Raw genomic sequence first — 26,627 nt, 5'->3', positions numbered from 1 at the left:
ACTGAACACAACAGCTTCCAGACAGCCCCACAGCCAGAAGTCACACGGATTAAGACCACTTGATCGGGACGGCCAGACTGTAGGGAAATGGCGGCTGATAATTCTAGCATTTTCGAAATGGCGCTTCAGCAGCTGCTTAACTGGATTTTCAACGTGCGGATGTGCGCCATCTTGCATATAAATGGTCCCAGCCACACATCCACGCTGTTGGAGAGCTGGAATGACGCGGTTGTGCAAAAGACACCAGTCACGGTACAGGTGACAGGACCGGAAGCACCTGACTCTTCGATATAATACGGCCTTTTGATCAATGATAGCGTAAACCCGCACCACACAGAGACCTTTTCAGGATGAAGTGGAGCTGGTTGATTAGCGTGTGGATTTTCCGTTGCCCATATTCGACAATTCAGTGCATTGACATATCCTGCAGATGGAAGTGGGCTTCGTCTGTCCACAAAATCTTCCACGACCAATCATTGTCCACCTCCATGCGAGCAAGAAATTCTAAAGCAAAGGTCTCCCTTGCTGGCAGGTCAACAGGAAGCAACCCTTGCACATGGATAGCTTTGAATGGATAGCACAGAAGGATGTTTGGTAGGATTTTACGCACCGTACTCACGGGTATGTCCAATGTTTGGGCACTCCACGTTTACACACGTCCACTCGTCTCCTCCTGCATTGCTATGGCCACTGCTTCCATTGACGTCGAATCAATTCGTTTCCTGCCTCTACCAGGATAGATACCAAAAAAATCCATGTTTTCGAATTTCCAAATCATTTTCTCCAGACCCACGGCAGTCATCGGACCAAAGCCTTTTTTTTTTCAAACCGTTCAGTGTCCGGAAGTTCTGCAGAGCGACGTGTGTACAGTCATATGTCTTGTAATACAGCTTTACAAGCAGAGCGCTATTCTGGAGTTAGACAGTCCTGGCGAAAGTCGCAGACGCGAAAGGAGGAAAAGCCGTGTACCCGGAGTGTTTATACCAACTTTAATGGGTCGTGCGCATGACAGGTTTTTTCAAAAAATGTTCAAATGTGTGTGAAATCTTATGGGACTTAACGGCGAAAGTCATCAGTCCCTAAGCTTACACACTACTTAACCTAAATTATCCTAAGGACAAACACACACACACACACATCCATGCGCGAGGGAGGACTCGAACCTTCGCCGGGATTAGCCACTCAGTCCAACAGGTTTTTTCATTTACGTATTCTGACACATACAGCGCCATCTATTGATCAATTTTGACACTACTTTTTTTTCTTCTGCCATTTGTTCTCCCCCTTCTCCGATAATATTCCGTTGCAATTTGACGTCACTCTGACCAGTGGCGTTATTTCTGCAGCGTTTTGAAAGTTTAACTTTAACTATAATCACCCTGTATATTATTAATTAGTTACCGGCTGAAACTGTCAACCTATCAAAAGTTTCATGTTGCAGGCTTATTGCCTATGTCACGGGTCCAAGGGGCAACAAACATTTTATTTTCAGTATTTCATCTGATTGCCTTGCCGCAGTGGTAACACTGGTCCCCGCCAGAGCAGCGAAGTTAAGCGCTGTCCGGCTTGGATAGTACTCTGATTGGTCACCATCCAGGTCTGCCGAGTGCTGTTGGCAAGCGGGCTGAGCTCAGCCCTTGTGAGGCCAATTGAGGAGCTACTTGAGTAAGAAGTGGCGACAGCAGTCACGAAAACCGACAGCGGATGGGAGGGTAGTGTACTGACCACATACCCCTCCGTATCCGCATTCGGTGACGCTTAAGGGCTGAGGATGACGCGGCGGCCGGTCGGTATCGTTGGGCCTTCAAGGCCTGTTCGGAGGGTGTCTTTTTTATTTCATCCGATTACTGACAGAATTTAAAAATTTAAAATGCTTGCATAATCTTCCCATCAGAGGGCATAATCTTACATTAAAAATTTATCACAGTAAGTCAAATATTAATGTTAGAAACTGCGTGTGTGATCTGAGGCAGAGTTAAGTCACGGGGCGCAAATTACCCAAACTAAATTCTTCCAGTGTTTGACAATGAGAGCACTTTACGACTTCCAACAAAATTCAAGCATAATTTCAAACCTAAATGATGACTAACTGAAACCCTAAGCTGCCGACAGGTGTTGTTGATATACATCGATGTGGACAGCTGAAAAGGTGTGCCCCGACCGGGGCTCGAACCCGGGATCTCCTGCTTACATGGCAGACGCTCTATCCATCTGAGCCACCGAGGACACAGATGAATAGCGCGAGTGCAGGGACTTATCCCTTGCACGCTTCCCGTGAGAGACACATTCCCAACTGCCCATAATTCTACCTATGTAATGTACCTTATAGACATTTGCCCATTCACTCATTACTCGCGCACCTGTCGGAAGCTGAGGGTTTCAGTTAGTCATCATTTATTCCAGGGAAAAGCTGCACGGTCATCTGCAGTATCTGTTCCTTCGAGACCAGTTACTGTCTTCATATAAATACTTTTCTAAACTTTTTTCTCGTTTACAGCTCACAGCTGTTTTGTATGTGAGAATATAATTCTTTAAAGCATTCGGGTACGGGATGAGGGGCTACTGGTGACAGTTTTTTATGTAGAGAGAGCGGTAAAACACGTCACCGTATTGTACTTCCCGCTTGATTACCCTTTATTAATTACGTTTGGCCTACGAGGCTGTTTCCCGAGTCACTGAGTTGACGTAACTTCATTCACGTCCAGCTCTCCAAAGCTATTGCTGCCAATCACACGTGTGAGTGCTCCACAGGTTCATCATTTATGCTATGTAGTCCAATCATAGTCACTCTGTTTCGTATCAGCGATTAGCTCACTCCAATCACACGGGCGAGTGCTCACGCATCCCTCGTGGCTGTTTAACTGTGCAGCTCCGTAATAAAGTGAACAGCTTCTGCAGCAGTTAATCCGCACACTTTTATCCGGAAATTCGATATGAGTCTCAGAGGTGATTATCCACTCTTGCACGACACAGTACTTATCTGACATTGTCACTAATAGGAAATACTATCCATACAACGCGATGTTCAGATGTTTTATATTGAGGCTGGGCAGTACATGAAAAACTTACCCACATTCAGCCAGCTAACAGTAAGATTTAAGAGCTATATCAAGGAAGACATATGACATGGACTACTAGAAGGTGAAATGTCTGGCCCCGATAGCTGAGTGGTCAGCGTGACGGAATGTGAAGCCTAAGGTCCCGGGTTCGATTCCCGGCTGGGTCGGAGATTTTCTCTGCTCAGGGACTGGGTGTTGTGTTGTGTTGTCCTCATCATCATCATTTCATCCCCATCGACGCGCAGGTCGCCGAAGTGGCGTCAAATCGAAAGACCTGCACCAGGCGAACGGTCTACCCGACGGGGGGCCTTAGCAACACGACATTTCATTTCATTTCAGAAGGTGAAATCAGTTGGTTTAATAAATCACATATGTAAGATCCGTTTGCTACATTTCTACTAAAAGGCTTTCCTGAAAATTTGGGTCTGGAGTAAGGGATTATACGGGAGTGAAATTTGGACAGCGTTACGATTGGAATAAAGAAACTTGATGAATTTGAAACGTAACGCTAAATGGGGATCTGAAACGAAAACGAAAAAGGGACAAAATAGGAAATCTATTAGTTTCGCATGTAAGTTCTAGCGGATTTTTCTTAATTCTAGGATTCCAGAAAAATAAATAAGAAATGTACAACAAATCGATGAATAATGTATTCTCCGTTGTTGTTTGTACCTTATTCTTAACGTTCCAACAAGCTGTTCAATGACTCGTCGGTAGAAATCATCTGGTTTCCACTCGAGGAAATCGTTCACTTCGTTAATCAACGAAATGCCACGTGGCGCATTCGAGAGGGATCGCAGCAAATGTAAACCCGAAGGCGCCAAGTCGGGAGAACGCAGACGATATCGGAGCACTTCCCAGACAAGCGTTTGAATGGCTTCAAAGGCGATGAGATGGCGTTTCCATATCCCAGAAGAACGCCATGTTCGATATGAATCTCAGAGGTGATCATCCACTCTTGCACGACATTCTCACTAATAGGAAATACTGTCCATACAACGCGATGTTATAAGGCCCAACGAATGCAAGGACTGAACAACGCTATCCAGCAATAACGTCCTGATCGGCGACATGGCGTTCTTCTGGTATATGGAAACGCCATCTCATCGCCTTTGAAGCCATTCCGTATACCCATAAAGCGATTCTTGGTGGATCATGCATGTCTTTGCGGTAGAAACTGCCGTCTTTAAATCACTTAAACCAATTTTGACCAGTCCTCAGAGCCATTCCTTCTTCGCCATACTCTTCACAAATCTCTCGATCAACTTCTGTGGCTTTGGCACCTCCATTAAACGCACTGAGGACGGGCCGGGGTTGGCGTGTGACTTGTAACTGAGTACGAACGACCTCCAGAAAATATACCTCTTCCTGACAGTTGAAGTCGGTTTCCTCTTTAGAGCAGTGCCTGACGTTGCTCCCGAACTATGGTGTTACATCTAACTGTTGTTGTTGTTGTTGTTGTGGTCTTCAGTCCAGAGACTGGTTTGATACAGCTCTCCATGCTACTCTATACTGTGCAAGCTTCTTCATCTCCCAGTACCTACTGCAACCTACATCCTTCTGAACCTGCTTAGTGTATTCATCTCTTGGTCTCCCCCTATGATTTTTACCCTCCACGCTGCACTCCAATACTAAATTGGTGATCCCTTGATGCCTCAGAACATGTCCTACCAGCCGATCCCTTCTTCTGGTCAAGTTGTGCCACAAACTTCTCTTCTCCCCAATCCTATTCAATACTTCCTCATTAGTTATGTGATCTACCCATCTAATCTTCAGCATTCTTCTGTACCACCACATTTCAAAAGCTTCTATTCTCTTCTTGTCCAAACTATTTACCGTCCATGTTTCACTTCCATACATGGCTACACTCCATACAAATACTTTCAGAAATGACTTCCTGACACTTAAATCTATACTCGATGTTAACAAATTTCTCTTCTTCAGAAACGCTTTCCTTGCCATTGCCAGTCTACATTTTATATCCTCTCTGCTTCGACCATCATCAGTTATTTTGCTCCCCAAATAGCAAAACTCCTTTACTACTTTAAGTGTCTCATTTGCTAATCTAATACCCTCAGCATCACCCGAGTTAATTCGACTACATTCCATTATCCTCGTTTTCCTTTTGTTGATGTTCATCTTATATCCTCCCTTCAAGACACCATCCATTCCGTTCAACTGCTCTTCCAAGTCCTTTGCTGTCTCTGACAGAATTACAATGTCATCGGCGAACCTCAAAGTTTTTATTTCTTCTCCATGGATTTTAATACCTACTCCAAATTTTTCTTTTGTTTCCTTTACTGCTTGCTCAATATAGGGATTGAATAACATCGGGGAGAGGCTACAACCCTGTCTTACTCCCTTCCCAACCACTGCTTCCCTTTCATGTCCCTCGACTCTTGTAACTGCCATCTGGTTTCTGTACAAATTGTAAATAGCCTTTCGCTCCCTGTATTTTACCCCTGCCACCTTTAGAATTTGAAAGAGAATATTCCAGTCAACATTGTCAAAAGCTTTCTCTAAGTCTACAAATGCTAGAAACGTAGGTTTGCCTTTCCTTATTCTTTCTTCTAAGATAAGTCGTAAGGTCAGTATTGCCTCACGTGTTCCAGTATTTCTACGGAATCCAAACTGATCTTCCCCGAGATCGGCTTCTACTAGTTTTTCCATTCGTCTGTAAAGAATTCGTGTTAGTACTTTGCAGCTGTGGCTTATTAAACTGATTGTTCGGTAATTTTCACATCTGTCAACACCTGCTTTCTTTGGGATTGGAATTATTATATTCTTCTTGAAGTCTGAGGGTATTTCGCCTGTTTCATACACCTTGCTCACCAGATGTACTTCTAACTACGCAACCTATAACCATCAAATCTGACACAAGTCACTGCACTAAGCAAGTGACCGTCTGGAACCGCGCGACCGCTGCCGTCGCAGTTCTAGGGGACTGATGACCTTAGAAGTTAAGTCCCATAGTGCTCAGAGCCATTTGAACCAACTAAGCAAGCGATGAATCCGATAATGATACAATGCCTATTTGTACTTCTTTTAAAAGGAACAAAAGTATTAAAAATAACTATACCCTGCATATATCGTATCTCGCATTACAGCCACATGAGGCAAGGGGATGAAGACAGAGTCTCAACTCCACGTCGCTTTTTAGGGTACTGCTTTCTACGAATGTAAAACGCGCTGCCGTAATCACAGTGAATATTGTTACGTCTGTATAGTACGTGAGCGATTGTGGCTAGATTAAGCTGCATGTGCTCATTTATTGAGAGAATATGCTGGAGCGTGTGGTAAGGGTAGAATGCATGCACTTCATTAGCGAATGCAATGGAATAAAGAGTATTAGTTCAGATTTAGGCTTCTATGAAATGATGGGTATATTACAGGCCTGCTGTTATACCACACACATGAGGTAATTTATTTTTTGCATTCTACAGATCAAGGTACGGTTCCGAGTATGGTTTTGTCTTGTGAGCACGGATTTTCGACACTGATTGAAGAAGAGCTTTTATTGTGTTGGAAGGCCGTTGCACAAGCCTCTCGGCCAATTCCAGCCCCTTCACACCTAACGAAGAGCTCCATGTCTAATATTATCGGTGTTACTCGCGCTTTCAGGTTCTCACAAAAATAATCAACTGTGTCTGACGTTGGTTGGTGTTAGCCGGTGGGCATTACAAGTGACGAAGTGTGGAATTCCCAGTTAGTTTTTTTCTCTGTTGATTACAACCTTGACGTGCTAACTACAAAGAGACATCCGATAATCCATTTAACTCTGCGTATGGGAAATCCCTCCATGGCCTGATCTGCGGGCGCCACTAACTGTGTTTATCTTTTTGCTTCGACAGTGTAGGAAGAACTGGAGACATCAGCTGATAAACATCTTGTAACTGAGAATAAAAACGAAGTAGTCGCACATTACTACCGTATATCCAACCATATGAACCCATCTTTTATTAATTATTTGCTAATTCTGGAAATTCAGTAATAATAAGAGAATAAAGAAACATTTGCGAATTGTCGACAAAAAAAAGCAGAAGCAATAATAATAAGAGAGTAAATAAACATGTAGTTACGTAACGACAGTGGTTTTAAACCGGTAGTAGCGTCTTAAGCGCAGAAAAACTATTTCTTGATGAAACTAAGAATTTATATTTCATAGGCTGAATGGGTTTACGCATCAGATAGAATGATATGAAATTCACGATACCTATTGACTAGAAGTGAAGAATTCATTAATTAAATCGCTGAAGAAGAAGTAGGCTGTGGGTGGCCAGTTTAGCGAGGTTAAACCTGTTGCCAAAGGCAGACTGGGCGACCAAAGACTTCCTTCAGCCAACGAGATGCAGCCTGCTGAAAAGTTCAACCACGAATTAATATTTATCTGTGTATGTCAATGAGATGTGGGTGCAACACGACCCATTGTAATCGATGGCCCGCTACAAATACCTGGAAGATGCGGAGAGGGTGGAGGCGGAATCGTGCACGCCTATGTCCCTGTTCAGTATGAAGACCGCGGCTCTGAACACTCGTTTAGCTTGTAACCTCCCCCCCCCCCCCCCTCACTTATCGACCTTAATGACAGTGAAAAATTAAATCACGTGTACCTAATGGAAATTTGGGAAAAGCAATCGTCACCGAAGTTAATCTGTCGGTAAAGAGGGAGGAAAGGGTTACATCTAAATGAAAGGAAAAATGCAAATGAAACTGGTGGAAATTAATTTTGAAAAGGGGTAAAGTTAAGGAAGAAAGTAAATGTGCGGCCGTTACGTTAACAATTAACTAGCGGTAATTAGATATTTGAGATTTGGGGGAAATTACGGTCGCCAGTCCTAAGGACAATTACTATAGTAACTGAAAAAGAAAGGTAATTACACATATAATTAGCACTAGAAGCGTGGCAACTGGCGGTTGACACGTGTAGTGTGAAAACTGAAAGTTTGTCAGAAGTAATAACTTTCGCTGCGCTCTGACTTAATTTAGCAAAAGAATTAATAAAACTGGAAAACTGAAAGTTAATTTAGTGACTGAAATTAATAGTGAGCTTTCTTTCTGAAGCACATCGAAATTCAGTAAAAAACGGTTAGTCTTGGACTACCTCAACAATCATTTCAAAAGCTACTTGAATCTACACAATTTAGAAATAAGAGATTTAACTTTGAACTTGAATTAAATGATTCTGAACAATTAACAGTAGTAAAATTTAGTACGTACCAGGCTGAGCTGCAGTCACAGGTAAGCTAAAATACGGTAACAAAACTCGCACTCTTAATTTGTGCTTGTGTAATCTAAATATTGTAGCCAGCTATGAATACTTAAAGTGAACTTCGAAATTAAAGCAGTGAAATGGAATTATGCTGGCGTTTGAATTTGAACGACACTCGGGTTCATTTCGGAAAAGGAAGGGACCCTGCTTGGTAATGCAATTGGGACAATGAGCAACAAAAGTTCATGCTAAGTTGCTGTAATTTTGTGATGCAACAATTTTAAAAGTTTGAAAAGCTGAGGTCTGCCATACAGTTCTAAGACTTTACGTGCTTTTAGTCTTCCTTGTTGGTTGATTGAAGGTTTGAAGTCGTCGATCGAGGATGTGGCGACAGTCACTCATTGTCGGCCGTCGCTGTTGCAGAAGCTGGATGTTGGCGCGCCTTCTTCTCGACGCGGTCACCAGGCGAAACGGGCTCTTGATGTGCGCCAGCTAATGCTTCCCGTCCGCGACACCGTGTCAGAAACTATCATAGCAAGTCGAGCGCAATTACATGCTGCCCAACCCCGAAAGCGCGGCAACTCGCGGGAGCGTCACACAACACACCTGCTCCACTCGCTACTCCAGCCAGACTCCCTCTGCTCTGCCCGCGCTCCACGCGGCAGAGTTAACACTACCAAACATCCTCCACACTTTGATTCTTCACACGACCTATCGATGTAATCGTTCGATAGCAGTTTTCCCTAGGCAAGACCCAGCGTAAAAATACAAATAATCTTTACACAACAAACCAATTATACATCGACATAAATGCATAAATATATATATATATATACAAATAGTAAAACAATCACAATATGTAAAGACACAGAAATATCATATATTCAGGTAGCAAAAATAAGGAAAACAAATTATAGTACAATAGATGGAAATAGGAGGATATGCATTTCCGGCGTTACATGCTCCATACTTAACAATCATATACAGCCGTTCGGTCGACGAAAGATCCGTACCCAAAGACTGGAAAGTTGCACAGGTCACACGAATATTCAAGAAAGGTAGTAGGAGTAATCCACTAAATTACAGGCCCATATCATTAACGCCGATATGCAGCAGGATTTTAGAACATATATTGTGTTCGAACATTATGAATTACCTCGAAGAGAACGGTCTATTGACACACAGTCAACATAGGTTTAGAAAAGATCGTTCCTGTGTTAAACAACTAACTCTTTATTCAAAGAAGAGTTGAGTGCTATTGACAAGGGATTTCAGATCGATTCCGTATTTCTGGATTTCCGGAAGGCTTTTGACACTGTACCACACAAGCGGCTCATAGTGAAATTGCGTGCTTATGGAATATCGTCTCAGTTATGTGACTGAATTTGTGATTTCCTGTCAGAGAGCTCACAGTTCGTAGTAATTGACGGAGAGTCATCGAGTAAAACAGAAGTGATTTCAGGCGTTCCCCAAGATAGTGTTATAGGCCCTTTGCTGTTCCTTATCTATATAAATGATTTTGGAGACAATCTGAGCAGCCGTCTTCGGTTGTTTGCAGACGACGCTGTCGTTTATCGCCTAATAAAGTCACCAGAAGACCAAAACAAACTGCAAAACGATTTAGAAAAGATATCCGAATGGTGCGAAAAGTGTCAGTTGACCCTAAATAACGAAAACTGTGAGGTCCTCCACATGAGTGCTAAAAGGAACTCGTTAAACTTCGGTTACACAATAAATTGGTCTAATGTAAAAGCCGTAAATTCAACTAAATACCTAGGTATTACAATTACGAACAGCTTAAACTGGAAGGAACACACAGAAAATGTTGTGGGGAAGGCTAACCAAAGACTACGTTTTATTGACAGGACACTTAGAAAATTTAAGAGATCTGCTAAGGAGACTGCCTACGCTACGCTTGTCCGTCCTCTTTTAGAATACTGCAGCGCGGTGTGGGATCCTTACCAGATAGGACTGACGGAGTACACCGAAAAAGTTCAAAGAAAGGCAGCACGTTTTGCATTATTGCGAAATATGGGAGCGAGAGTCACAGAAATGATACAGGATTTGGGCTGGACATCATTGAAAGAAAGGCGTTTTTCGTTGCGACGGAATCTTCTCACGAAATTGAAATCACCAGCTTTCTCCTCCGAATGCGAAAATATTTTATTGACACCGACCTACATAGGGAGGAACGATCACCACGATAAAATAAGGGAAATCAGAGCTCGTACGGAAAGATATAGGTGTTCATTCTTTCCGCGGGCTATACGAGATTGGAATAATAGAGAATTGTGAAGGTGGTTCGATGAACCCTCTGCCAGGAACTTAAATGTGATTTGCAGAGTATCCATGCATATGTAGATGTAAATGGTATGTGACAATCTATGAGAAAAAGAGGTATTGCGTGTAAAACATTGTACGTGGTGCGCTTCACGCATATTAGTTGACAGTTCGACGATGAATCGAGAGAGGGCAGCTCCGTCTACAATTTCAGATTCTGAGCAATGGTAACTTTGCCAGGATTTGCGCATGCAAACAGTGATAAGTCCCAGAACATGGCTACAAATAGTAACAACGCGTGGGGGGTCGTGCCAGGATAATTCTTGTCACAAACTATCTGTACGAAAGTGAGTCAGTAAATAAATCGGAAACTAGGAGAGAGACGCCAGAGCCACGTGTACGAGCCTGAAATATATTTTCCTTTCAACATACACCCCTTGAAGAACTTAAACCTTCATCCCATTGTCAGACAAAGCGTTAAAAGCCCGCGGCGTAGAATTCTTGTGGCGTCGTTCGCATCTGAGTGACCTCTCTGGGTAGAAATTTATTTGGTTTCTTAAATTTCTGCAACCCATATGACCTATATGTGCACGGGGTAGCGAAATACCCCTAGACATGGTAACTGTGCCGTCACTGAAAAAGACAGGGCGGTCAGCACGCTCCTTGTTTGTGACCTTTTTAGTACTTTGCTGAATTCCTGTGTACAGTTCAAACTTTCACTATGGAAGTGCTCGACGGATAGTCCCTCGGCTCACAGAAATCGCGTTGTTCTAGTTGGGTACACAATCATAGCACACCTGCCATCTTGGTCTGACTGCAGATCATTAAATATTGGCTGCGGAATACTGTGTATCGTCTACCTTCCAAGCTACAGGTGCTTCTAGATATGTATAGGCGGTATTCTCGTGTTTACGACGTATTTATTGACTCACAAATCCAAGGATGGTTCAAATGGCTCTGAGCACTATGGGACTTAACTTCTGAGGTCATCAGTCCGCTAGAACTTAGAACTACTTAAACCTAACTAACCTAAGGACATCACACACATCCATGCCAGAGGCAGGATTCGAACCTGCGACCGTAGCGGTCGCGCGGTTCCAGACTGTAGCGCCTAGAACCGCTCGGCCACTTCGGCCGGCTGTTACACTTCATTATTCCCAAAACTGGTAATTCAAATCTTACTATCACAAACTGAAATAATTTGGAGCACAGAAAATAAGCAATGTTTCGTCAGTGCTAACCGATGTTAAGAGCACTCAGTCTGCAAGTAAACTACTGTAAGTACCCGTTGACGTATTTTTAAAAATTAAAATTTTGGAGAGAATTTACGCCTTTATAAATATTTCTGTACGTCCATCTTTTCAGAGATACTTGTGGGACTCGGCTGCTCAGTACATAACGTCAAATGAAACACCTATCAACCCTCTAATTTCCGTACTGTTATTTTATTTGACTACCAGTTTCGGCGATTTACTACGATGCCTTAGAGGATTGTTGAAGTGATGGCTGTATCAATTAAAAATCTACACACCAGTCTTTGAATGCTGGTCCCTATTTTGACCGGAACCGGGGTTGAAACCTTCCTACACGTCGGTCAGGGGACCTGGAGACAGCGTAGTAAATCGCAGAAACTGGGAGCCAAATAAAATAACAGTATGGAAATTAGACGGTTGACAGGTTTTTGATTTGACATTCTCCCTTTAAAAATGTGTTGTTACTCTAGAAATATTGGAAAAGAATGACTTATGTGAATAAAATAATTACAATGGATGCACATGAAATATCTTATTTATGAGGTTTTATTGAAACTTTGCTGTGTAACTTCTCAAAACAACCACCTTGTCCCTTTGCATTGTTAACAGCCGAGGTCTTCCAGTACAGTCAGCAAATTCGAATAATAGTAATATTTGTTTGGAATAACCGAGAAAAACTTTTTAACTCAAATAATATTATTGTAGCATTCAGTAATTCCTACCAAGATCTTACAAAATTTGGATGACATGCTTGGTTAGATTACTTAACGAGTTTCGCCTCACAGAAATGTAGATTGCAGAAGGAGACCAAGAGACGAGGATAGAACGGAGTTTCAAATGGATGTACGTTGCAGCAGTTATTCAGAGATGAAGAGCCTTTCACAGGACAGAGTAGCGTGGACAGCTGTGTCAAACCACTGTTCGGGCTAAAGACCACAAGAGAATAAGGACATCGTAACTATACAAAATTTTTTCTACACTTACCTTTTACTTTTTGTGCACGATCTCCGAAATACTCTCTCCGCAATTCATACTCCACACTTAACGTCTTTTCCACTTCCGGATGCATTCTTGGTACGCCTCTTCCTGGATCACACGAATTTTCTTTTATCGTGTCTGTTGTTGCAAGCATTCGTCCTTTCAACGGGGTTTTCCAACACTGGAAACTAAAAAAGTTCTCAGGAGCCAGATCTGGAGGACGAGGCAGCGTAGCAATTTCGTTTTCTATGCAATAGTCCTGCACCAACAGGGATGAATGTGCCGGTGCGTTATCATGATGGAAGAGTCACGAATTGTCTCGTCACATTTCAGGCACTTTCCTTCCCACATTTTCTCGCTGGCGTCGCAACACGTCCCCATAGTATCATCGATACGAATTCATGACGAACTAATCCTTCGAATTCAGATAAAAGAATGGCTTTGACATTTGACCTGACCTGACGAGCTTTCTTTGGTCTTGAAGAACCTTTCCCGACCCATTGTGAAGATTAAACCTTGGTCTCAAATCATATCCGTAGACTCACGTTTTATCAGCAGTTATGATTCTCTTAAGGAATGTTTCTCGTTTCTGCGATCCCAAAGCTCTTCACAGATTGCGAGGAGAAGATCTTTCTGGTCTTCAATGGTGAGCCGTGTGATGAATGATACATTCCAAGATTCTGCATCAGGGTTTCATGACATGATCCAGCTGTAATGTTACAGTCTTCTGCTATCTCTCAGACAGTCTGTATTCGATTGCCACGTACAGTTTCGTTGACTTTCCTGACATGAGTGTCGTCGGTAGATGTCGAAGGGCGTCGTGAACGAGTGTCATCTGTAACTTCCGTCTGGCAATTTTTACACCGTGTCAACCATTTGTAACGCCGAGTACGGTTTCAGCACTCATTACCGTAGGCTTCCCGCATTATTTGGTGTGCCTCTGTAAATGTTTTCTTGAGTTTCACGCAAAATTTCATGCAGACACGTTGCGTCATCTGGAATTTCGCAAACTGTACAACACAACGTTCTACTCAAAACACCACTGAAAACAGTAACTGAGATACAATAATGAAACTCCCGGCAACTACACATTAACACAGGCGTGTGCAGCTTTGCCAACCACATTTCGCTCCAACACGCCAATGGCCAGAAATTCAGGAATTTTTTGAACAGACCTCGTATATACTTCAAGTGTCGACTTCTTCAAGTGTTCCACTGACTCTCCAAAGTCGCTGAAGCTGTCTTACGGCGCTCTTTATTCGCATGAAGTGTTGAGTGCTATTGACAAGGGATTTCAGATCGATTCCGTATTCCTGGATTTCCGGAAGGCTTTTCACACTGTACCACACAGGCGGCTCATAGTGAAATTGCGTGGTTATGGAATATCGTCTCAGTTATGTGACTGGATTTGTGATTTCCTGTCAGAGAGGTCACAGTTCGTAGTAATTGACGGAAAGTCATCGAGTAAAACAGTAGTGATTTCAGGCGTTCCCGAAGGTAGTGTTATAGGGCCTTTGCTTTTCCTTATCTATATGAACGATTTGGGAGACAATCTGAGCAGCCGTCTTCGGGTGTTTGCACACGACGCTGTCGTTTATCGAGTAATAAAGTCATCAGAAGGTCAAAACAAACTGCAAAACGACTTAGAAAAAATATCTGAATGGTGCGAAAAGTGGCAGTGGACCCTAAATAACAAAAAGTGTGAGGTCTTCCACATGAGTGCTAAAAGGAACTCGTTAAACTTCGGTTACACGATAAATCAATCTAATCTAAAAGCCGTAAATTCAACTAAATATCCTAGGTATTACAATAACGAACAACTTAAATTGAAAATAACACACAGAAAATGTTGGGTGGAAGGGTAACGAAAGGCTGCGTTTCATTGACAGGACACTTAGAAAATGTAACAGACCTACTAAGGAGACTGCCTACACGACGCTTGTCCGTCCTCTTTTAGAATACTGCTGCGCGGTGTGGGATCCTTACCAGATAGGACTGACGGAGTACACCGAAAAAGTTCAAAGAAGGGCAGCACGTTTTGTATTATCGCGAAATATGGGAGAGAGTGTCACAGAAATGATACAGGATTTAGGCTGGACATCATTAAAAGAAAGGCGTTTTTCGTTGCGACGGAATCTTCTCACGAAATTCCGATCACCAACTTTCTTCTCCGAATGCGAAAATATTTTGTTGACACCGACCTACATAGGGCGGAACGATCACCACGATAAAATAAGGGAAATCAAAGCTCGTACGGGAAGATATAGGTGTTCTTTCTTTCCGCGCGCTATACGAGATTGGAATAATAGAGAATTGTGAAGGTGGTTCAATGAACCCTCCGCCAGGCACTTCAATGTGATTTGCAAAGTATCTATGTAGATGCAGATGCAGATGTAGATGTAGAAAATAACGTAGTCCTATTCCGTAGCTGTATAACTCCATAAGGAAATTAACATTAGGCTGAACGCAATGTCCATCCAATCAGGCCTGCTCAAACCTGCTACTGCAAGTGTTTTCGGGTAAACACCACCCCCCCCCCCCCCATCCACACCCACAACCTGTCAAGCAGGCAGGCAGGCAAGCAGTGCGGCGACAGATAACCGCGCATGCGCCGATGTCGGCGCTGCCCTGGAGAGCCGGCAGACGTGCTGCTGGCGCTGTCGCGATGGCCGGTCCTTTCTTCGGCTTCCTGCCATTCCGGGTCGTAACGAAGACGGATTGCCGGCCCAGAAACGGCGCGCCCTCCCGCCCCGGCCGTATAACACCGAGGCTCCCAGCGAGGCGAGCCGAGGCGGACTGCCGCGTCGCTGCACAGCCAGCCCAGCCCGGCACTAGCTGACCGGGCAATGAGGTCTGCTATCACACCGTAGCCACACGGCCTTATTTGGATTCCGTATACCTGTTAATACCCTGCCTGGTAAATAAAGTGAAGCCCCCACAAGGAGAGGAGGAAACAAAATGAAATTTCGTGAGTCGAGAGACTACGTGACGTTATATCAGTGGATTATAAAATCAAGTCAGGTTTAACGAGATCAGTATGACGTTCCACGCGCTGTGGCCTGAATGTATTCAATGACGCGGCCGACAACTGTGTCATAAAGCCATTGCATCCTCTCCAGCAGGGAAGCTAACACAAAATATATATATGAAGAGGTTCTTCTGTGCGTATACACCAACAGTGTCCGAACTCTTACGGGAATCGGCAAAAAGCCGCGAGTAATGAGTATAATGGGCAGGGGCACTGTAAATATAGTGTGGGACAATAAGTTGGGAATGCGGCTCTCACGGGAGGCGTGCCAGAGATAAGTCCCTGCAGTCGCACTATCCTCTGTGTCCTCGGTGACTCAGATGGATAGAGCGTCTGCCATGTAAGCAGGAGATCCCGGTCAGGACAGACGTTTTCAACTGTCCCCTTTGACTTATATCGACGCCTGTATCCAGCTAGGGGTACTCATTTCACTGTAACTAACACGAAATGGCTGCGTGCAAAATGTGAAAAAATAAAAAAAAAATGATTCTTCAAAGGAATGACTCAGCATACAGAAAATTCATAACTTTAGGTGAAATTGAAAGCAACGGTGGTAACATTAAGAGTGCAAGGGGAATTCCACCGTTAAATGCAGAGGAGAGAGCAGATAGGTGGAAAGAATACATTGAAAGCCTCTATGAGGGTGAAGATTTGTCTGATGTGATAGAAGAAGGCACGCGTTTAAGCTCACGCAGGCTGGCGTGAGGTCTGGAACAGGTCAAGGAAATGAGACTAACAAAAAACGTACGTAGCTGCTGGAATACTCAACTTTAATCCATAATTGGTGAACATCGCTCTTGACGCTACATGTTTTACAGCATCAATAGTAACTGGTAATGGCGCCTTGCTAGGTCGTAGCAAATGACGTAGCTGAAGGCTATGCTAACTATCGTCTCGGCAAATGAGAGCGTATTTTGTCAGTGAACCATCGCTAGCAAAGTCGGCTGTACAACTGGGGCGAGTGCTAGGAAGTCTCTCTAGACCTGCCGTGTGGCGGCGCTCGGTCTGCAATCACTGATAGTGGCGACACGCGAGTCCGACGTATACTAACGGACCGCGGCCGATTTAAAGGCTACCACCTAGCAAGTGTGGTGTCTGGCGGTGACACCACAAAAAGGACTATTCACATTGGTGTGGAGAATGTTAGAGTCTGGCGACGTACCATCTGACTTTCGGAAAAATATCTTCCACGCAATTCCGAAGATTGCAGGAGCTGACAAGCGCCAGAATTACAGTCCAGTCAACTTAACAGCTCATGCATCCAAGTTGCTTACAAGAATAATGTACTGAAGAATGGAAAGAAAAATTGGGGATGTGCTACATGACCATTTGTTTGGCTTTAGGAACTTCTGACGTTGCAGTTGGTAACGGAAGCAAGATTAAAAACAAAGCTGGGTGCCAACAGAATGTTTTTTCGCAATCGGAGGAGCAAACTGGTGATTGAAATTTCCTAAGATTCCTTCGCAACGAAAAACTCCTTTGTTTTAATGATTGCCACTCGCCATCACCTATCATGTCTATGGCACTGTCTCCCCTACTTCGCGATAATACAAAACCAGCTGCCCTTCTTTGTACTTTTTCGATGTCAACCGTCAGTCACACCTGATGCGGACCCCACACCGCACAGCAATACTCCAGAACAGTGCGGAAAAGCGTGGTGTAAGCAGTCTCTTTAGTAGACCTGTTGCACCTTCTAAGTGTTCTGCCAATGAATCGCTGTCTTTGGATTGATCTACCCACAATATCATCTATGTGATCGTTCCAATTTAGGTTATATGTAATTGTAACCCCTAAGTATTTAGTTGAATTTACAGCCTTCAGATTTGTGTGACTTACCACCTAATCGAAATTTAGCGGATTCCTTTTAGTACTCATGTGAGTAACTTCACAATTTTCCTTATTAAGGGTCAACTGCCACGTTTCGCACTGCACAGATATCTTATCTAAATCATTTTGCAATTCGTTTTGGTCATCTGATGACTTTACAAGACGGTAAGTGACAGCATCATCTGCAAACAATCTAATAGGGCTACTCAGATTGTCTCCTATGTCGTTAATATAGATCAAGAACAGTAAATCGCCTATGACACTTCCTTGGGGAACGCTGGATATTACTTCTGTTTTACTCGATGACTTTCCGTCTATTATTACGAACTGTGACCTTTCTGATAGGAAATCACGAATCCAGTCGCTCAGCTGAGGCGATATTCCATAGGCACTCAGGTAGTAAAAGTGGGGACATTGACGTCGCCATGTGTTTGGTCGGTCTTGCCATTTTGTTTAGTCGAGGTCATGGAGCCGTGGACTGTGAGACATCGTCTGTTTGCCTACGATAGTTTTGTGCTTAATAATGAGCCTGTAGTTGCAGCTCAGAGTGAGTTTGGTCGCCATTTCAATCTTGCGAGACAGGTTAGTGTTCACACTCGTAACACCATTTTGCTCTGAGCTGAATCATTTCGTTTACGAAGAACAGTGATGAATAGAAAACCGCCATGGGCCCCCCGTTCAGTACGCACTGCAGAAAATGCCGAAAGAGCTCGGCAAGCCGCACTCCGTAGTCCTGGCCGATCTACTGGGTGACGTTCTGCTGAACTGCGCCTCAGTAGTCGCTGAGCGTGGCACACCGATCTGGGGCTTCATCGCGACAAAATTGTCATGGTGCAACAATTGAACCCTATAGATTATGGACAAAGGCTATATTTTGCTCGAGAAATGGAGGCCATACTTGAGCAGAATGACAACATTATTTTGTTTGTGAGTGATGAAGCTCATTTTCGCTTGAACGGCGTGGTAAATCAGCAGACCTGTCGTTATTGGGCCAGTGAAAATCCAAAATTAATGCATGAGAATGTTCAGATGTGTGTGAAATCTTATGGGACTTAACTGCTAAGGTCACCAGTCCGTAAGCTTACACACTACTTAACCTAAATTATCCTAAGGACAAACACACACACCCATGTTCGAGGGAGGACTCGAACCTCCGCCGGGACCAGCCGCACATTAATGTATGAGAGACCAATACACAGTCCCAAGATTCTGGTGCCGGCCGGGGTGGACGAGCGGTTCTAGGTGCTACAGTTTGGAACCGCACGACCGCTACGGTCGTAGGTTCGAATCCTGCCTCGGGTATGGATGTGTGTGATGTCCTTAGGTTAGTTAGGTTTAAGTAGTTCTAAGTTCTAGGGGACTGATGACCTCAGAAGTTAAGTCGCATAGTGCTCAGAGCCATTTGAACCATTTGACTCTTTAGTCTACTGTAACTGGTTCAGATGTTATTGGTCCATACTATTTCCAAGACAATAACGGGAACACTGAAACCGTAACACCGGAACGTTGTAGAGAGATGATCACTGAACTCTTCCTACCTGAACTAACAAGAAATCGTGTTCCATGGTTTCAACAGAACGAGGCTTCAGTTCACCGACGAAGAATGTCAATGGAGGCTATTCGGACGGTTTTTCGTGGTCGCGCATTTCCCGGCTTGGTGGCATTAGTTGGCCTGCGCGTTCCCCAGACTTGTCCATCTCCGACTACTGTTTGTGGGGTTACCTGAAGTCACGTGCACACGAGCTTACACAACGTACACTTGAAGAACCGAAGGAAGCAATTCGTGTGGAAGTCGTTCACATTGGCAGACCAATGTTGGAGAGGGTGGAAACCAACTTCCGAGAATGGCTTGAGGGGTGCATCGCTCAAAAGGTCCGTCACCTGAGAGATATGTTTTCAAGCATTAATTTTGTAAAATGGCAACAGAACTTGAGTATTATTCTGTAAATAAACATTCTTTTGAAGCAAAAGTATCGATATATTGTTTTTTTTTCTGAACGTCCGCTAGCCGCGCGGCCTTGGGTGCCTTGTAATGGTTCGCGGGACTCCGCCCCCTCCCCCCCCCCCCCCCCACACCCCCGTCAGAGACTAGAGTCCTCCCTCAGGCAAGTGTGTGTGTGTGTGTGTGTGTGTGTGTGTGTGTGTGTGTGTGTGTGTTTGTGTGTGTTGTCCTTAGCGTAATCTAGTTTATGTTACATTAACTAATGTGTAAGCTCGATGACCTCAGCAATTTGGTCCCATAGGTTCTTACCACAAATTTCCAAATTTTCTAAAGGTCCGTCCTTTATCCCTCACCTTGTACTGCACCCCAAAATATGGAAAGCAAAGAACTTGCGGTAGAAGAGATTTGTTTCACAGTATCGAAGATGAAGAAGTGATCACAGATCTTAAGGTGTGCATTTTAAGGCCCATGTTTACTGGACTTTTTTATTTCGATTGATCGTTCCTGTCATCTCCCTGAATATTGATCATACAAGTCTCTTCTACCGCAAGCTCTTTGCTTTCCATATTTTGGGGTGTAGTACAAGGTGAGGCATAAAGGTCGGACGTTTAGAAAATTTGGTAATTTGTGGTAAGAACCTATGGGACCAAACTGCTGAGGTCATCGGATCCTAAGCTTACACATTACTTAATCTAACATAAACTAACTTACGCTAAGGACAAACCACACACACACCCTCCATACCTTCAGGCCTGGTAACAACGTTAAAACACGAAAAATTTCGATGCTCTTTGGTGATCGTTTACCTGTCACAGAAAACTGCTATCCTAATGATTTATTTGCCCACCGATGGTCCATGCGTGTACAAAGTTTCATTGACATCCGACTTTCTTTTCTGGGTTAGACCGTGTACTTTGTACGAAGCTGCAAGTTAGTTTTCGCCAACGCAACCTTCTTCCTGTTCATTCTCTACCTTTGTTTGCTTTACTGACATACATCTTGATTTCCAGTCTCAAAAACAAAAAAAACAAAAAAAAAAAAAAAAGGTTCAAATTGCTTTGAGCACTATGCGACTTAACTTCTGAGGGCAACAGTCGCCTAGAACTTTGAACTACTTAAACCTAACTAACCTAAGGACATCACACACATCCATGCCCGAGGCAGGATTCGAAACTGCGACCGTAGCGGTCGTTCGGCTCCAGACTGTAGCGCTTAGAACCGCACGGCCACTCCGGCCGGCTTTCCAGTCTCCTCTTTATTATTATTTTCTTTAGGAGAGCTGTCATCTAGACAGCAGCATTGCTTCGACATTTCTGTAAGACTTAAAACTCAACGTACCGGTAAGAACCTAACATCATCTTGCAAACACTGCACCAACTTTCAGCAAAAGTTCGCACCAAGGTATTGCGTGCGCTCATGTTCACTAGTTCTTTCATTCTTATGAAAATTGGCTACCTCAGATGGCTTACAGCCAGCTTCCACCTGCCGTAGATAATCTTCACCATTTGTTACATTTATTCGAGCCGTTCTCAACATTGTTCGCAAGATTTGAGTACAAGCGCAAGTTTCTCGATTAAAGCAGGTGTACGCACTGATTCACAGTACACAGCCCCCGCTCTGTGACTATTCAGTGAACTATGCGACCGAGCAAACAGTGGTGAGAACCCTTTTTGTGCGCAGAGATGAATTCCTTTAATAAAGCGCAAAATCACACTGCAGATAACAGAGGCGCCAGCACTCCTTTGTGGCGGATAGGGCCTTTCGCGCGGAACCCGCGGCACACTTGTATAATGCGATAGCCGAAGCGATATGTTTGTAGAATATTTCTCGCCGCCGGTTTTACGCTACCTTCCCCTCTTTCGGAATAAAGCCACGTGTATTTCATTGCAGCGGATTATCTTCACAGAGGGATTTGTTTACCTGTTACAAACGAATATTCAGTTGTGCACTCTCGCTTTTCGGCTATAGAAGGTGTTTTTTATTCGCCACAACAGAGAATCGGTTTCTGTTGCAGTGCAGAGATCTAACGACACCGCTTATATCTCGGTATGCATTCAGTAGCGCCCTTGCGGAAGACAATATTTAATCCTCTCTGGTGCGCCGGCCGGTGTGGCCGAGCGGTGCTAGGCGCTTCAGTCAGGAACCGCGCGACCGCTACGGTTGCAGGTTCGAATCCTGCCTCGGGCATGGATGTGTGTGATGTCCTTAGGTTAGTTGGGTTTAAGTAGTTCTAAGTTGTAGGGGACTGATGACCTCAGATGTTAAGTCCCATAGTGCTCAGAGCCATTTGAACCATTTGAACCTCTCTGGTGCGGTCTGTACATCAGTCTTCACTAATGCCTTCATAGCCATTAGTTACATTAATTTGAAATCTAAATTTGTAAATGTCGTGTGTCTTCTTAACCACTCACGTAACAGAGGTCGCTAAGGCACACGACAGACGTTCAAAGGCAGCATCAGCCCTCGGCAACTACACTCATGCCCATAAATTAAGGATAGTGCTGATACATGGTGAAACAACGCTCTGGTGCGTGGTTTGCGAGCTTAAATCACCTCGGGGTATGACCGTGCGGTGCATTTGACCTGCGGTCGTCGCACGGTGGCGCTGGCAGCAGTCCACATACGCAGAGGTGTGTTGGTGCATGTCAGAGTACAGTGCAGCGAGTAAGTGTGCAGACGTTTTCAGACGTGCTAATCGTGACTGTGTGTTGAAAATGGCTGAAAAAAACACATATTGATGACGTTATGAGGGGTAGAACACTAGGGCAACTGGAGGCTGGTCAAACACAGCAGGCCCTACCACGGGCCCTCCGTGTGCCACAAAGTGTGATCCCGAGATTATGGCAACGATTCCATCAGACAGGAAACGTGTCCAGGCGCTACAGTACGGGACGTCCACAGCGTACAATACCACAAGAAGACCGATATCTCACCATCAGTGCCCGCAGACGGCCACGGAGTACTGCAGGTAGCCTTTCTCGGGACCTTACCGCAGCCACTGGAACCGTTGTCTCCACACACACAGTCTTCAGACTAGTGAACAGACATGGTGAATACCCGGAGACCTGCAAAGTGCATTCCACTGACCACTGATTACAGGAGAGCCCGTAAAACCTGGTGTCAAAACACAGTACATGGTCATTGGAACAGTGCTTCTAGGTTATGTTCACGGACGAATCCAGGGGTAGTCTGAACAGTGATTGTCGCCTGGTTTTCATCTGGCGTGAACCAGCAACCAGATATCAACCCCTTAATGTCCATGAAAGGGACCTGTATGGAGGTCGTGGTTTGAAGGTGTGGAATGGGATTACGATTGGTGCACGTACAACCCTGCATGTCTTTGACAGAAGAACTGTAACAGGTCAGGTGTATCGGGACGTCATTTGGCACCAAGCCTTTTCAGGGGTGCAGTGGGTCGCACCTTCCTCCTGATGGATGATAACGCACGGCCCCACCGATCTGCCATTGTGGAGGAGTAGCTTGAAACAGAAGATATCAGGCGAATGGAGTGGCCTGGCTGTTCTCCAGACCTAAACCCCATCGAGCATGCCTGGGGTGTTCTCGGTCGACGTATCGCTGCACGTCTTCAAACCCCTACGACACTTCAGAAGCTCCGACAGGCAGTGCTGTAAGAATGGGAGGCTATACCCCAGCAGCTGCTCGACCACCTGATACAGAGTATGCCAACCCGTTGTGCGGCCTGTGTACGTGTGCATGGTGATCATACCTCATATTGGTGTCGGGGTACATGCACAGGAAAAAGTGGCGTTTCGTAGCACATGTGTTTCTGGATGGTTTTCTCAACTTGTCACCAATACCGTGGCCTTACAGATTTGTGTCATGTGTGTTCGCTATGTGCCTATGCTATTAGCGCCGATTTTGTGTAGTGCCACGTCGTGTGGCACCACATTCTGCAATTATACTTAATTTATGAGCATGAGTGTAGTTCACAGTACACGCCCATGTCTTCGTTTCTTATGAGTGATGCATCCAATTTTCGCCTGAAAACACGTCTCCCACAGTACGCTGAGGAATATACCGGGCGATTATAAGTAACATTTGGCTACTTGAACCAGCATAGACGGAAAACTGTTTACCGTGTGGGTGCCCAACCTTATAGGAATGATGCTCAGACTGTGCCCTACAGGATTTGCGTTGTTGGTAGTGTCAGTGTCATGACATGCCGTTAGGCGCCCGTGCTGACGCGGCGACGTGGGGCTGAAACACAGGCACCAGTGTGCGGCGACAGCTGCAGACCGTCAACATGGGTCTCGACAGGGCGAAACGGGATTTCTCGTAAAGCTGTTTTAACAAAACAACGGCGACAGTGCTACTGTTCTTTACGAGCTTCGACGCATTAAAGGAATACGGAGAGGTCCTCTTTCCGTACCAGGCTTGAAGAACACGATCGGAAGTTCGAATTAACTCCCAACATTTGGGAATTGCTCACGGGAGAGACCAACAGCCAATTGGGCCGGAAATTGTTGAAGAAGTCGCTGTTTTCATGGCTGAGAGTGCTGGGCATAATGTGCGAACTTCAAACAGTGTACGAGTTGTGTCGCGACAACTGAACATTCCACGGTCCATTGTTCGAAAAGTGCTGCGAAGAGTTGTAAATGATATTCTTACAAGCTCCACATTACTCACCACCGCTTGCCACTTCATTCAGACATTCGAGTAGACTCGGCTGTTAGGTTTCTTGTAAGGGTTGAAGCTGACGATGTGTGGCCTTGGAACATTTTGTGGAGTGGTGAAGCCCACTTTACGCTCAATGGAACAGTGAACACTCACAATGGTCGGATTTGGGGATCGTCACCGCCAACGAACGTTCACGAACTTTCCTTACATTGCGAATGCGTCACTGTGTGTTGTGACTTCACAGCGTAAATGGCACACGTTACTCTGATCTGCTCCCAGAACATGCGATCCCTGCTCTGCGGGGGAGAGGTACTTTGGACTCAACTGTTTTGACGAGCGATGGAGCTCCACCTCAAAATGCTCGTGAGGTCACTCGATTACTCCGTAACACGTAAGGAGAAAACAGAATCATTCACCAATCGTTCCAAAATGAGTGGCCACGAAGGTGATAATATTTGTATTCAAGTGGTTTCTCGCTGTGGGGTTCGCTGAAGGACAGGTTTTTTCAAAGTGCCAATAACACGTTGGAGGTTGAAGACAAGGATAGCATACAGGTAGCAAAACCTCACTGAGGTGTTTCAGGCAGCAGTTGAGCAATCTATCCTGCGGTTCCAGGATGTAGTCGATGCAAATGGTCGTCACATAGAGCAACGTTTGTAACCTGGGACGTAAAAATGATACTCTATTAACAAATGTAACCCTCACATGTGGAAATTAAAATGTACTTCTTTCAATGCTTTATTCGTTATTTCTCTTCCGCATATCCTTACAAATATCACTGTCTTAGGATCATTCATTATTCATAGAACTCATCTCAAACAGCGAATGTTCATTTATAGCTACCCCGTACATTGCCCGCGCAGGTGTCCTTTTCCTGAAGACAGTTTTGATTTATCTATAGCATTAGCAGTTTCCCCTCTTCATATATTTCAAATTCAAATGGCTCCAAGCACTATGGGACTTAACATCTGATGTCATCAGTCCCCTAGACTAAGAAATAAGTCAGCCTGACTAACTTAAGGACGTAACACACATCCATGCCCGAGGCGGGATTCGAACCTGCGACCGTATCAGCCGCGTGGTTCCGGACTTAAGCGCCTTGAACCGGTCGGGCACAGCGGCCGCCTCATATATTTCCACCAGACTGTTTTCCACCTGGAGTTTCTTACTTTGATCGACTGAGTTGTTCAAACTGTGCTCAGCTCTGCGTGCGGAAGTTCAAATTCCGCTCGAGTACCGGTGGAATATGTGTTCTGTGCTTCCAACTCTGTATCTCATGACACAAAACCTTCTTAGGTTTGAAGTACCATAGCAAGCGAGGAACTGGCAGAAGTAAGGTGCTGGTCAGAAAAAAATGTTACACTTCTGCCAGAAAATGCTAATTTATCTTTAAATGGTACTCCAAACAGATCTAATGTATTCTTTTAACACGTGAGGTTTGAGTTCAAGTAATTGAAGACTATGGACGTTCCATGGTAATAAATCCATTAAATGTTCATCTGTTAGATCACAACAGACAATGGACCACTGTAAAAAGCAGAGTAAAATAAATAGGCAACAGTAAAGAATCCAGAATGAGATTTTCACTCTGCAGCGGAGTGTCCGCTGATATGAAACTTCCTGGCAGATTAAAACTGTGTGCCCGACCGAGACTCGAACTCGGGACCTTTGCCTTTCGCGAGCAAGTGCTCTACCATCTGAGCTACCGAAGCACGACTCACGCCCGGTACTCACAGCTTTACTTCTGCCAGTATCTCGCCTCCTACCTTCATGGTAGAGCACTTGCCGGCGAAAGGCAAAGGTCCCGAGTTCGAGTCTCGGTCAGGCACACTGTTTTAATCTGCCAGGAAGTTTCACAACAGTAAAGAATGTTCAGATAAGTACAGGGAATTATTAATAAATATTTAATGTATGACTTTTAAGTTAATAATTGAAACGGGGAGATTATGTAAATCTTGATCTCGATCACGTGGTTCTGCGATTTATAAATCCAATAAAGCGTAATATGACTTCGATTACTATTAGAACAGACGAAAACGTTTTGATTAACACATGTTCTCAAAAATACATAAAGCATCAAAAGAGTTAGCTGATGGTTGAGTTAACCTCTGTAAACACAGCAAATCAGAAGAGGAAAGCATAAAGTATAAAACACTCAAGTATATTATTTGGATCCTGGTAAATAACCAGGCAAAATCCAAACATCAGTCAAAGAAAAGGTAGCATGCGCATAGCTTGATTTATAAATTTAGATTACTGAGGCTACTTCCTTAAAATAATGCATAATTCAATTTTTAAAAAAGTGCCCTCAAGGTTTGAACAGCAGAGTGACATCACGCAAATCGCCGTTATGTCGATTATGTCGACTTGGAGTAGATGGCACATGCCCCCTGGCGGGATTCGAAGGAGGCGG

The 26,627-nt window shown here is 44.3% G+C and overlaps 1 protein-coding gene and 1 non-coding gene across 2 annotated transcripts in view; one reads left to right on the top strand and one right to left on the bottom strand.

Annotated features, from left to right (window-relative positions):
• Nucleotides 1-26,627, top strand: part of LOC124787880 (neprilysin-4-like) — a 726,210-nt gene that overhangs the window by 123,976 nt on the left and 575,607 nt on the right. The gene's annotated exons all lie outside the window — the stretch shown is intronic.
• Nucleotides 2,153-2,226, bottom strand: Trnat-ugu. The gene has a single exon. It is a non-coding gene; the product is annotated as a tRNA-Thr (tRNA).

Source organism: Schistocerca piceifrons, chromosome 3 (genome assembly GCF_021461385.2).
Source record: "Schistocerca piceifrons isolate TAMUIC-IGC-003096 chromosome 3, iqSchPice1.1, whole genome shotgun sequence".
Classification (NCBI taxonomy): domain Eukaryota; kingdom Metazoa; phylum Arthropoda; class Insecta; order Orthoptera; family Acrididae; genus Schistocerca; species Schistocerca piceifrons.
Note: the sequence above shows the minus strand (reverse complement) of the source record. Positions and strands in the feature narration are given on the sequence as shown.